At 29.2% G+C, this 12,098-nt stretch overlaps 1 long non-coding RNA gene across 1 annotated transcript; it reads left to right on the top strand.

Annotated features, from left to right (window-relative positions):
- Positions 1–2,100: 2,100 nt before the first annotated feature.
- On the top strand, positions 2,101–5,125 carry LOC118188169 (uncharacterized). Its single transcript, XR_015040476.1, has 3 exons — positions 2,101–2,545; positions 3,757–3,859; positions 4,196–5,125. It is a non-coding gene; the product is annotated as an uncharacterized LOC118188169 (long non-coding RNA).
- The last annotated feature ends 6,973 nt before the right edge of the window (positions 5,126–12,098 follow it).

Genomic DNA, 12,098 nt, shown 5'->3' on the forward strand with positions numbered 1-12,098 from the left:
TAAAACAGTCAAGATCACTGAAAACAATGCACTATTCATTTTGAGAACATAAGCCTGAAATATTAAAAATAACCAGATATGTTATGAGATTATTTATGAACAGAAAAATTTGCAGTACTTACATACTATCCCATTGGCCATGAAAATTGGTGAAGACCTACCAATCATTCCCAAGGAAATCTTTCACAGTCAACGGGATGAAGTGTTAAGTACAAATTTTCTGATTCTTCTTTAAAAATAAGAGAAAATTTTGGCATGTAGGTCCCTGAAAATGCATTGTTAACATAAAATGAACTATTCTCTATTATCCACAATTGGGGGTATCACCCCGGCCAAAGCGGCTCATTGTTGCCTACTTTAACAATTTTCGGTACTTACGTATTAACGCAACCAGGCCAAAATTCACAAAATTTTCTTGCAAATTTTTGTAATTTATGAGAAAATAGCAGTGTACATGGATAGAGTGAAGAGTGTGCGCAATGCCATTTTTGTGCAATTCTGGGATGTTTTTTTAAGTAAAAATAAGTCGATGTGTACATGGTTATGGCGAATACGGTTTTTAATCAGTGCTAAAAGCAATAGCCAAAAGATTTTCGCCGAAAAAATAATTCTGCAACTTATTCAAATTCGAAACCCGAAGGGTTTAATTGCTATTTTATATTTTAAAAGAAAATAATATAAAAAACTGTATTAAAAATTATCTGTAATTAATAAATGTACATTTTCTTTCTATTCATACTTTTTTACTCAAACTTACAAATAGCGTCAAAACTTACGAATAGCGTCAACCTGGTTGCGATAATACGTAAGTACCCAATTTTATCTTATACTACCAAGTTACATACAAACATAGGCATTTTTATTTGTTTACCAGCCATATAACATTATAAAATAAAGCAAAATAAGAAAAAATGTTTTTTTATATATACTGTAAGACAATAGATGAATTGCAAAATATTTGTCCATTATACTTTCTATTTTTCAAACATTACCAAAAGAATGAAATGCTGTCCCAAAAAACATTTCTTAATTTTAATTTCTTCAAATATATCAATTACTTAAAATTATATGCTCGTATATCAATTTCCAGAATTCAGCTGTATTAACTTGCATATTTAAACTTTGATTTTTAATCCTCTGATAAGCATAGTAACATACTAAAACACCACAGCTCATATTATCAGTTTGCAAAATAAGTGAAGGACAAATTATTTTCCATTTAGTGCTAGTAGCAAATATTTTAGCTAAAACCTTACACCATGTATGAATTAAAATTTGATACTCTTGCCCACATGATTTATTTTGTGAATCATAAAATTCAAAAACCATACCTGGAATACTTACTATTATTAATATTTAATGGCAATTTAAATTTGCAGGGATAAAAAATAATTTTGCTGACTTTAATCTTGTTAGTAATGGATCTTTAATACAAAAATTTGCTCTAACAGCAAATTTTTGGTTTGTACACATTTCTGCACATAGAAATTAAGTACTTTTAAGGATCATTAACGAAAAAAATTAAGGTCCTATGAGCAAATGGGAACTGAATAACTTCAATTAAAAATATTATCTATGCCTGAATTTAACTTTTGTAACACCATCTTAAAAATAAAATAGATCCCTAAGTACTATGCATTATTACTAAACATGAATTAATTAACATAATTATTAATAAGGTTGAGAATAAAATAAACTTTAAGCAATTTATCAAGCAACATTAAATATTTTACCCTTATAATAGTTGGACATATTTGAAAGAAAATAAGTGACATTTATGTTTTACTAACAGTTAGCTTTATAATTAAGATACAATAACAATTCCAATCCATCTTTGCCTTCAGCCTTTAAAGAAATTATGTTTTAGTTCTGGTTTCATCAACAAATGGCGCCAGTAGCTTTGTAGTGGCCCAGTTGTTGCATGAGAAATAATTATTTTTTATTTCATATATTTGTTCATGTGTTTAATTATTTTATAAAATTAACTTTAATATTTTGTTAATATTCATATTTATATTTTTTTTATGTTGAATGGCAATAAGTAGTTCATATTTATATTTAAATTTCTTTATGCTGAATGGCAACTAGTTCTAGTTCTGATTCATGATTGCTAGGTTTTGGTTTCGAAACGTTGCTCTTAGCGTCGCATTTCGATAGCTGGAAAATAAAATGCAATAACTTAGCTATTTGTTTATAATTCATGCTGTTCCTAGTCATAAATTAATTTTAAACATTAGTAGCCAAGGCTACATCGTGGTGAGTGGTTAACACTGCAATACTAGTTACTACCTAAGGCTCCTATATACCAGGCTGAATCATCAGGCATTCGCGATCCCAAGTGGGAGATTTAATGGCGGCTGTGTAGTTACGGTGCAACAATTTTTTGTGTAAAATGGGTGGATGTGCAGCTATTAATTGTTCAAATCATTCACGGAAAGGTCATACATTGGTAAAATTTCCTAAAAATGAAGAAAGAAGAAAAGTATGGGTAAATAATTGCCGAAAAGACAATTGGAAACCTGGTCCAGGCGCTGAACTTTGCTTAGTAAGTATAATGTTAATTACGCCTTCATTTAGAGTTTATGTCTTCTCTGATGTTTATAATGTGCAAGTAAAGTGAAATTCTTGTGTACAATAACCTGAGTATCTGCTAATTTCTGTAATAATAGCTATAATTAAATTAGTCTAGGGTTAATGTACCCGTCGCCAAACATCGCCAATGTGGATGTTTTGAATGTGGAAAAGAAATTTCTCTTCTAATATAAAGCGCAGATTTTGTTTTCCTGTGCTAATTGTGGAATTTATACTAATGTAACATGAAAATCATTAGCATATTGAAATTTATTAAAAAATAAATAATAATTTGGAAAGTCAAGATAAAATCTGAATGTTTGCTAAAGATATATGTAACATTATACTATAGTTGCAATATCGTTGGAATGATATATAATTTTTTTCTTTATTTTATAATCACTGTTGTTAAAAAGTTAGATGAGTTGTTTATGCACGGTGTCCACTACTGTTTCTTGGTTAAAATAACTTCCACAATTTTGACATTGACATCTGAAGTCAATAGAATAAATTGAATAGTACGAGACAAAATATATATAATCCGACTTCAATAATTGCAAGTACCATATATTTATAATCACAGTATTATACAATTTGGCAATTTTAAAAAGATAATAAGAGTAAAGATTTAGAAATGAATGCAGAACATTCAAATAAGCACAGAAAACTTGTGAAACTGCATGTGTACTTTTCAAAAATAATTGTAGTGTTTTTAATGCATGTGTAGTATTTAATGCATGCATAACAATCAAATAAATCTGCCTGTAATGATGAATTTCAAAGGCCAAGCCAAAATCCTTTCATGAATTTGATACTTCTAAAGAATGTGATCTCGTCAAATTAAATCCTCATGACATTGATAAACAGTTATTACTGATCTGTGTTACAAAACAGATTTTTATACATGATAAATAATATTTTCTGAAGCGTTATTTTGTGTTGTCATCGCACAATTCTTACAAAACATAGCAATAAAGGTGGACTGAAGGTCATCTCTTCAGGAATGTATCGAATATGTAGGGAAGCTGAACGAGAATTTCAAAAATGTAAAGATGTACTCCTTCGTTTACAATCAGCCATCACAAAAGAATTAGTTGAAAGAATAATTGATAAATGTACGCATGTGGCCATGCCAGAATGCTGTAATCTTAAGAAAGTAATTATTGATAATTTTTTTATTACTAGATGCAAAGGCCTTACACAGCATCTTATCAACAAAAGAGCCCATAACGTTTCATATTCATCAGCATCGGCCAATAAGAAACAAAAAGTAAAATAATTTTAGAAGGTATGTATGTTTTATATTAAATAATTTATGTGTTTTATGTAATATGTATTACTTTTTCCTAGGCTACGAGTATATAAATTTCTGTGTTTGATGTTATATATGTTACTTTCTGCTAGGCAATGAGTATATTATTATGGTATTATTTTCTTGTTTCTAATATATAGAAATATAGCATATTTTCTAGTATAAAATTTCAGTTAAGTTTTACTTAAAAGTATGGGAAAGCAGATTTGTTTCATGCATGATCTTTATAATACTGGTATGAAATAAATAAATTTTTATCTGTAAAGAATTTTTTGTTAATATTGAAATGTGTTTCTTTGGATACATTTTTAGGCACTTGTGGATCATGTCAGACAACATGCAATAGAGAAAAGATGTCCGTGTGCATAAATTTTCCCATTGTGTTACTTCATTTTATCTAAATTTCAAGAATAATTCTTTTCATTTTTATATGGCATGTTATCAGTATAAAGGCTAGTGAAAATAAATTGGTATGTATATCTGCTTTTGAAGTGTAATGCTTAAATAAAAAGATGGTGTGTGTTTCTTCATTTAAACAAAATTTCAAGGATAGTATTTTTCAGCGCTGTACTGTTTGTTATTTCTCAATGTAAAGGGTAACAAGGGGAAAAAAACAGGTATGGTACATCTGTTTTTTAAGCATGATAATTTTATTTCTTTCTTTAGTGATGCATATATATAGAGAGAAGGTATTTGGTCCAACTGAAGTTATAATAAATCTAATTTTACTAGATCTCTTTCTCCCCTCAGGTGTAAAAAATTTTCAAATGCAGAAAGTTTATTTGCAGAATTAATTCATTTCTGATAAACTTATTATCATTAATTTTTTATATAACATGTTATTAAGTTACACGTTTGACTACTGTGTAATAAACTTGTATTTAGGGCAAAAAATTAACTATTTTGCAGCTGGTGACTAATATAATATGCTTCTAAGAATATTACTTTTAACTTTTTTCATAATTTTTGTATTTCAGGAACATGAAACTGTTATTTTGATATACTTAAATAATAAAAGTGTGTATCTGAATCAATTAATGGATACAAATATTTTACAATTATTTTTAGAAGATATTTGCCATATCGCTTCTAATAATTCATAAAGTATGTTAAAATATAGGTAAATAATTTGGTGCAGAATTCAAATTTAGGGTTTGAAATATAGTGAATCATGAGACTAAATGATTTTTATTGTCATGATTTGCCTGGGCTTAAAAATGTACTTTTCGCCCGGTGGAAATTGTCATCAAACTGTCCTGAACAGGCTTTTTGTTGATAATAACTTCCAGGCTTATCAGTACCTCCATTTGAGTGGAGGGTATACAAATATAGTACCCAATTTAAATTACATTGTGATTGTAATAATATTGTGGTATTAAATAAGTGATTATAATTACAATTTAGATAATTGCATTGTAATTATATTACATTGTATCTGTGAACTCTTAATTTCATTACTTTATGCAATTATGTTGTAAGTGCATAATCTAATTGCAATAATATAATCTATTCACAATTACAAAATAATTATAAATGCAGTTACATCTTAATACTTTTAAATTTTTGCAAGATAACTTCCCATTAAGGTTCATTTGGAGGAAACTATGCAAATACTAAAAAAGAAATTATGCTAAATTTACATATTTTGTACAGTAGTTTCTTGTTATAATGCTGTTCAATATATCTTCAATACTTTTGTAAATTTAACGACATTCTTTGCAATCACTGTGGTGCTTTAAAAAGAAGTTTCTTAGTTATGCTTTCTAATAAGAATGTGTTAAAAATTAAGTATTATGTATAATAACTAGCAATTAAAAAACCTTGACTGCATGAAAATGCTGTTGCTGTGTAAAATAGAAAATAAGCTTTCTTTTATGCTTTGAAATGAATTACGTGGGGTTAAGTCGTCCTTTTACAATTTAAGAATGTGGTTAACACACATTCTTACATTGGACAGGTTTTATCTAAATTATTAGTATAAAATATATAAACTATGAATTATTTTGTAACATAACTCAAATTACAAAATTCATTCTATATACGTTCAAATTTATTATCTTTTATGGAATAACTGTTTTTTAATTTAGGTAAAAATTGGATTTTTAGAAGTATTACAAATACAATGCAACACAAAGGTGATCTGATTGGAGAGGAAGGACTTTTTATTACGGTTTCTAGTTCGTATTTATATTACATTTGGTGAAAATCATCCAAAACACAGAATGCTGTACTTTCTTCTTCCATATATGTTGTGAAATATTTCACACATTTAAAAGAAAGTGTTTCTTCAGAGTCTTGCACAATTATTTCCATATACCTCAGACTAAAATGACAACATATTCTTAAGTTATTTTTTTAGTATGAATTTAGTGTTTTTATGGAAATTTTTGTTAAAATGTCATTAAGATAAATTTATTTGCACACTCTACGCTTTAACTATTTCCCCATTTGACACTATTGAAAGTTTTTATGCATATCTTATTTATTTTAGTCTGCTAACAAAACTGAAACATCTAAAGAATAAGTTATTTTGAATATGTTTACAAAATATACGCGAAATTTTTATTTAAGTGAAAACGTCTATATACTATTCGAGAATTAATAAATTATCCGAAAAGTTTATGTGCGCTGAATGCCGCGTGTCTATACAATAAATCTTTAAAAAAACAGCAGACATTCAGCCAGCGTGTGCGATAAACGCGCCAAAATTGGTAGCTCGTTCCCTCCCTCGCCAAGAGAGAAAAGTTGGTGATTCAGCCTGGTTTAGAGGAGCCTTATTACTACCTATTTCTCCATGTTCGTAATGTAACTTAGTTACTGGTGGGGGAGTAGTGTAGTGGCCCAGTTATTGCATGAGAAATAATTATTTTTTATTTCATATATTTGTTCATGTGTTTAATTATTTTATAAAATTAACTTTAATATTTTGTTAATATTCATATTTATATTTCTTTAATGCTGAATGGCAATAAGTAGTTCATATTTATATTTAAATTATGCTGAATGGCAACTAGTTCTAGTTCTGATTCATGATTGCTAGGTTTTGGTTTCAAAACGTTGCTCGTAGCATCGCATTTCGATAGCTGGAAAATAAAATGCAATAACTTAGCTATTTGTTTATAATCCATGCTGTTCCTAGTCATAAATTAATTTTAAACATTAGTAGCCAAGGCTACAGCTTATCTCTTGTCCAGGCTTTCTTATCTTATCTCGTTCATTTGCACTTTTGCAGCTGATCAAAACTAGTCCTGTGAAAATTTTAAAATATAACACTGATTTTTGTTGTTTGACTTCTAAAAAAAAAGTTAGCTTTATGTTGACTTTTTGTATGTATCATTTTGTCACATACTTGGTCAGTCTAGAGATTTAGAAAATAGCAGGTAGATTTTATGTCACATGGCATAGGTTAAAATGAAAAGTAACATCATAATCAGCATGATTCATAACAAAAGACTGAATGTTGTCACTGCTGCTGCTTGTCTAGAGAGACCTGCTGATTAGAACAAATCTGAAAGGCTTGATGTAGGCAAGTGTTGAAAGTTAGTCACGCTCTGTTTGATGCAGTTAGTGTCGTAGGTTTGTGTAGAGTTCCAGGGGTTGTAACCCATTTAGCAAAGAATAAGTTTTACTTGAATTTTTACATTTTTGTATTTTATCTTGTGACCACAATGAGTATTAATGAAAGGCAATAACTTGCTTTAATATGAGAGATAATTTTTAAAAGCAGGCACTTAGTTATAAGTAATTAAATTAGGTATAAGATAACCTTAGTCATTATGCATTTACATGGCCACAATTAAATTTTATTTATTTTTTAACAATATTTGTTAAAAATCCCAATCTAATAAAATTTCACAGTTTAAAATACATGTAATTTATGATATTGATTATTAAACGATATTAGGATAATTACACATTAAAAGCTACAAAACATTTAAATGTTTTGTAACAACACTCAACAAAATATTTATCCGTCATTTTAATTTAAAGCCTTCCCAAAATTTTGGCTAGTTTATATCGATTTTTCTCTCTTTAAGCATCTTTTCTAACAATTAGAGATTTGTCTCAATATACAAACCAATGCTCTCGCTAGTTTCTGCCTGCTTTATCTCCTAACTCGTCAACCTCACCACAATGTACCTATGAGGGTTTACTTGATCTGTTAAAAGTTAACTAATCCAAAACCCCCGATAGACGTGAAGCATATTATCGCTGTGTCTGTAAGAAACTACAATATCAGACGAAGTTTTAAATAAGCCTCTTATTTAAAAAGAACTTAGAACATAAAGGCATGTTCTGATGCTAACAAAATAAATTGCAGCTCAGGGTGACGTAATTAAACAAGAACAGTCAAATTCAAACTAAAAATGTGGAGTAGTGGTTAAAGATTATACAATTTAATTTTAATTTAATCTAGCTCAGTAACTCTATCGTATGAGGAAATAGAAATGGGAAATTACAGTAAAGGCTGAAATCGTAAAAAATTGGGTAATTTCTGTAATAATAACTGCACATATCTTTGAAGAATAATTTTCTTTATGTATTCAGTTTCTTTCTTCAACATGTTTCCTTTTCATTTTAGAGTTTTTGGATTTAATTAAGGATTTCTGTTATTCTAAAATACACTAAATGAATTTAGAATGTATGAAAAAAGCAGCTAATTTTACTTCTTTAGTAATATGAACATTTAGAGCAGGTACTAGAAGCAGAATTTAGAAAGGCACTAGGCAGCAGAATTTAGGATCCACAGAGACTGCATCAGGTGGGAAAATGCCTAGTGCCAAGCTATGTGTAAGATGCATTAAGACATATTAGATGAATCTTTTAAATTTCAATCAATTTCTTTATTAATAAAAAAAAATCCCTTCCTATAATGCCTATAATGCACCAGATAAGATAAGCTGGATAATCATGGAATCAGCAAAAATATATTCATGATCACTTGCTAAAATTTTGTATAAAAATGCATTTATGATTACATCAAATAACCATTCCCTAACAAAATCTGCACAAACCAATTTTATAAAAAATTCTTCACTTGTACTGATATAAGAATCTAAAGACTTTAAAGCAATACGATTGTACCATAGCAACCAATTTGTAAAATTCTTTCAGAAATATATTCGTTAAAATTTCAGTGGAAGGGAAAATGATTTATTTTGATCAACTCTGGTTTACAACACAGATGTTTATCACTGTCACTTAAATCAAATGTTATGGCTTTAAATTTAATTTTCTTTTCCACACATTCATTCATTTCTGGATCACAACACGACATTTTGGACTTTTGGTTGTCTTAGTAATTCTTCAACAAACTTCTCACGTGCATTTACTTTCTGTTCAGTACTTTGTGGATTGTAATGATTAACAGAATGCACATTGATCGATTTCATATTTTCGTTGCATTTCTGATTCGATTCAAGATTAATCCCTGAGGAATTAAACATACAATCATTTTATCTATTAACGAATGAATGCACTTTATGTATATGTTTGCACAGCAATTTATCTAAGCAATTGTAGTGATACAAGTGACTACATAATGAGACGCATGATACTTTAGGGCATCTATGAAAGCAAAAGTCCTGACACGGACAAATTTAAAAAAAACGCTGCACTGTATATACAGTCAAAAGCCGTTAATCCAGACTCGTCGGGACTTCCGGATTATAGATCATCAGTTTAAATCTGGTAAGATGGCATGCAGAAATTATAAAATTAAAAATATGAAATAAAGAACAATTATGATCTAAAGGGTATCAAAATTTACAAAAAAAAAAAAAAAAAAAAAGCTTAATATTTATTTGTTTACTTTATTAAACATTTCTTTCAATGTAAGTTGTTTAAGTTGCTTCATTTTTTATGTGATAATACATTCTCTTTAATTCTATAAACAGACATAATTTCTTGTTCAGTTACAAAGTTCCGCCATTCAAGTCCTATAATTGCTGTGTCTACCGATTAATTTGTCAATTGAAATTTTTTCGTTTTCAATAACCTCTGTCACTTTCTTCACTATCGGAAGCAAATTATAATGACGAGGAATTTGATTTAAATCATATCAAAGACGGAGTACATTGAGATGAAATGCTACATTTAGTAAGGAATTATAAGCCAAATAAAATAAAAACATCTGCCCTGAAGATAAGGATAGTGCTGACAGATCAACTTCCAATTCATTGCGTGCCGCCGCGTTAAAGTTTAGATAAACAAAGGATATGCCTTTATCCATTTTTTGCAGTAATTCCACTTTTTGTTTAATGAACTTCAAAATATACTTTTGCTTTGTAGATCCTTTACATATTAATAAATATATATCAGAAATTCTATTTGACATAATCAAAAGTTCAAACTTACTTTTATAAAATTGCTCTAACAGTCTGCAAAAAATAAGCCGGATCCAATTCGAAGATTAAGGAACAACGCAATCTGCAACATTAACTGAAATAGATAATTAGATAATTTTAGCTTAGCTTATACCATTCGTTATACATTAAAGGCGCACTCGTAAACGTATTTTGTGCACGCGCACAAGCATATTCGCAGCCATAAAGGTCTTACGCGCATGCTCAGAAAGTTTGTAGCTTTGAGGTCCGGATTAAGGGTGTCCGAATTAACGACTTTTGACTGTATTTTATTTTTTGTCTGGGAACAAACAGTCCAAGAATTATCAGAGCATTTACTTTCATCAATGTCCCTAATTTTCATTTCTCTTTGATGCCTACTTAAGAAACAAGAAATGGAATTTCTGGGAGATACATTAGTGTATAATTTATAGGTATGATTTAAATATTTAGCTTTCTCAATTGTCAGAAGTGTAGAAATTAGAATATCTAATTGTCTATTATGTCTCCGCTTAAACAGTTTTCAGCTGATTGTGAAAAGATTCACAGTACATGTCAGGATTGGTAAATGCATGTGGAAAGTTCCGATAACATAAAGCCCATTCTTCTAATCTATTTTTACAATTTTCAGAAAAATATTCAATAAAATCTCTACTTTTCCCAGAATAGTCATTCAAAAACATACTTATTTGATCATGAAAAGTGATCTGGTTTCTTTCAGGTAATATTTTTGTTAATTCTCCTAGCATTTTTTGTCGTACTTCTTTATCTACCACTTAAGAATTAAGTTATTGCAGGAACCAATTTTGGCATACATGTTACGAACATAAAAGATGCTTAACATTTTTTCTTAAAAACCCTTGAAAATGCAGGATATGTAACTTTGTCATCATCTGTCTTCATACAGTTTACATATAAATTTGGTAAACGACACTTTATTAAATAAACAATAAAGAGTGTCAGCATCTAGAAAATTAGTAATAAAATGAACAACTGGATAGTCACAACCAAATTCATCAGGTACTATAAGATTAAGAAGGTAAAAATCATACTGGATAGTCTTATGCATAAAATCGATACATAAAATCTCTGTACAACCTTTTATCATCATTTCTTTCTCTTCACGTGTCTGAAGACCAACAGCAAACAATACTTTATAATTTGGAAGATTATCTAGATCAGCTGGACCGTACAAAGTTAAATTATTCTGAGGCTTATATAACAATACAGGATTGTATGCTTCACATGTTAAAGTTTCAATGATTGAATTAACAGAAACTGCATCACTACTTGGACGTGCATTACTAATGAATTGTTTAAATAAACTGCATCACTAATAATAAATAGTAAACTGCATCACTAATGATTTTTTAAATATCTAGAATAAGCACAAATAGCTTTACGGAAGAAAAAGCTTTCCTTTACAAGGAAATTATTTCTATTCTTGGGAGTTCCTGATCCATCTTGTAAGATATGCCTTATTTTTTGTGAAGGCACAGACAAACGTAAATTTGCTATTATCAAACATCGCGTACTTTGTTTCAATGGCTGATATTTACAATTTTCAAACTTTTGCTCATGGTTATGTTTAGGAAAGTAAAAAACAGAGATTTTATTCATTTCTTCACAAGCCCATATTCTGACTGAACAACATATTTAAATTGTACCTTTTTCAAAATCAGAATAACCTTGAATGGTAAACTGACAACAATAATAATGATAAGCAGGGGCGTAGCTAGAGTATTCTTTAGCTTGTGGAAAAATTTAAGTGAGAAAAAATAACGCCAAATGCTTCGCCATCTTTGGCCAAGTTTTGTTGCCAATCGAGATATCAAAGGTACATATCCGGTGATGACGTAGAACACACTTCT

The sequence above is a fragment of the Stegodyphus dumicola genome, chromosome 1 (assembly GCF_044657685.1).
Source record: "Stegodyphus dumicola isolate Sdum_Otavi_A_Nest chromosome 1, ASM4465768v1".
Lineage (NCBI taxonomy): Eukaryota > Metazoa > Arthropoda > Arachnida > Araneae > Eresidae > Stegodyphus > Stegodyphus dumicola.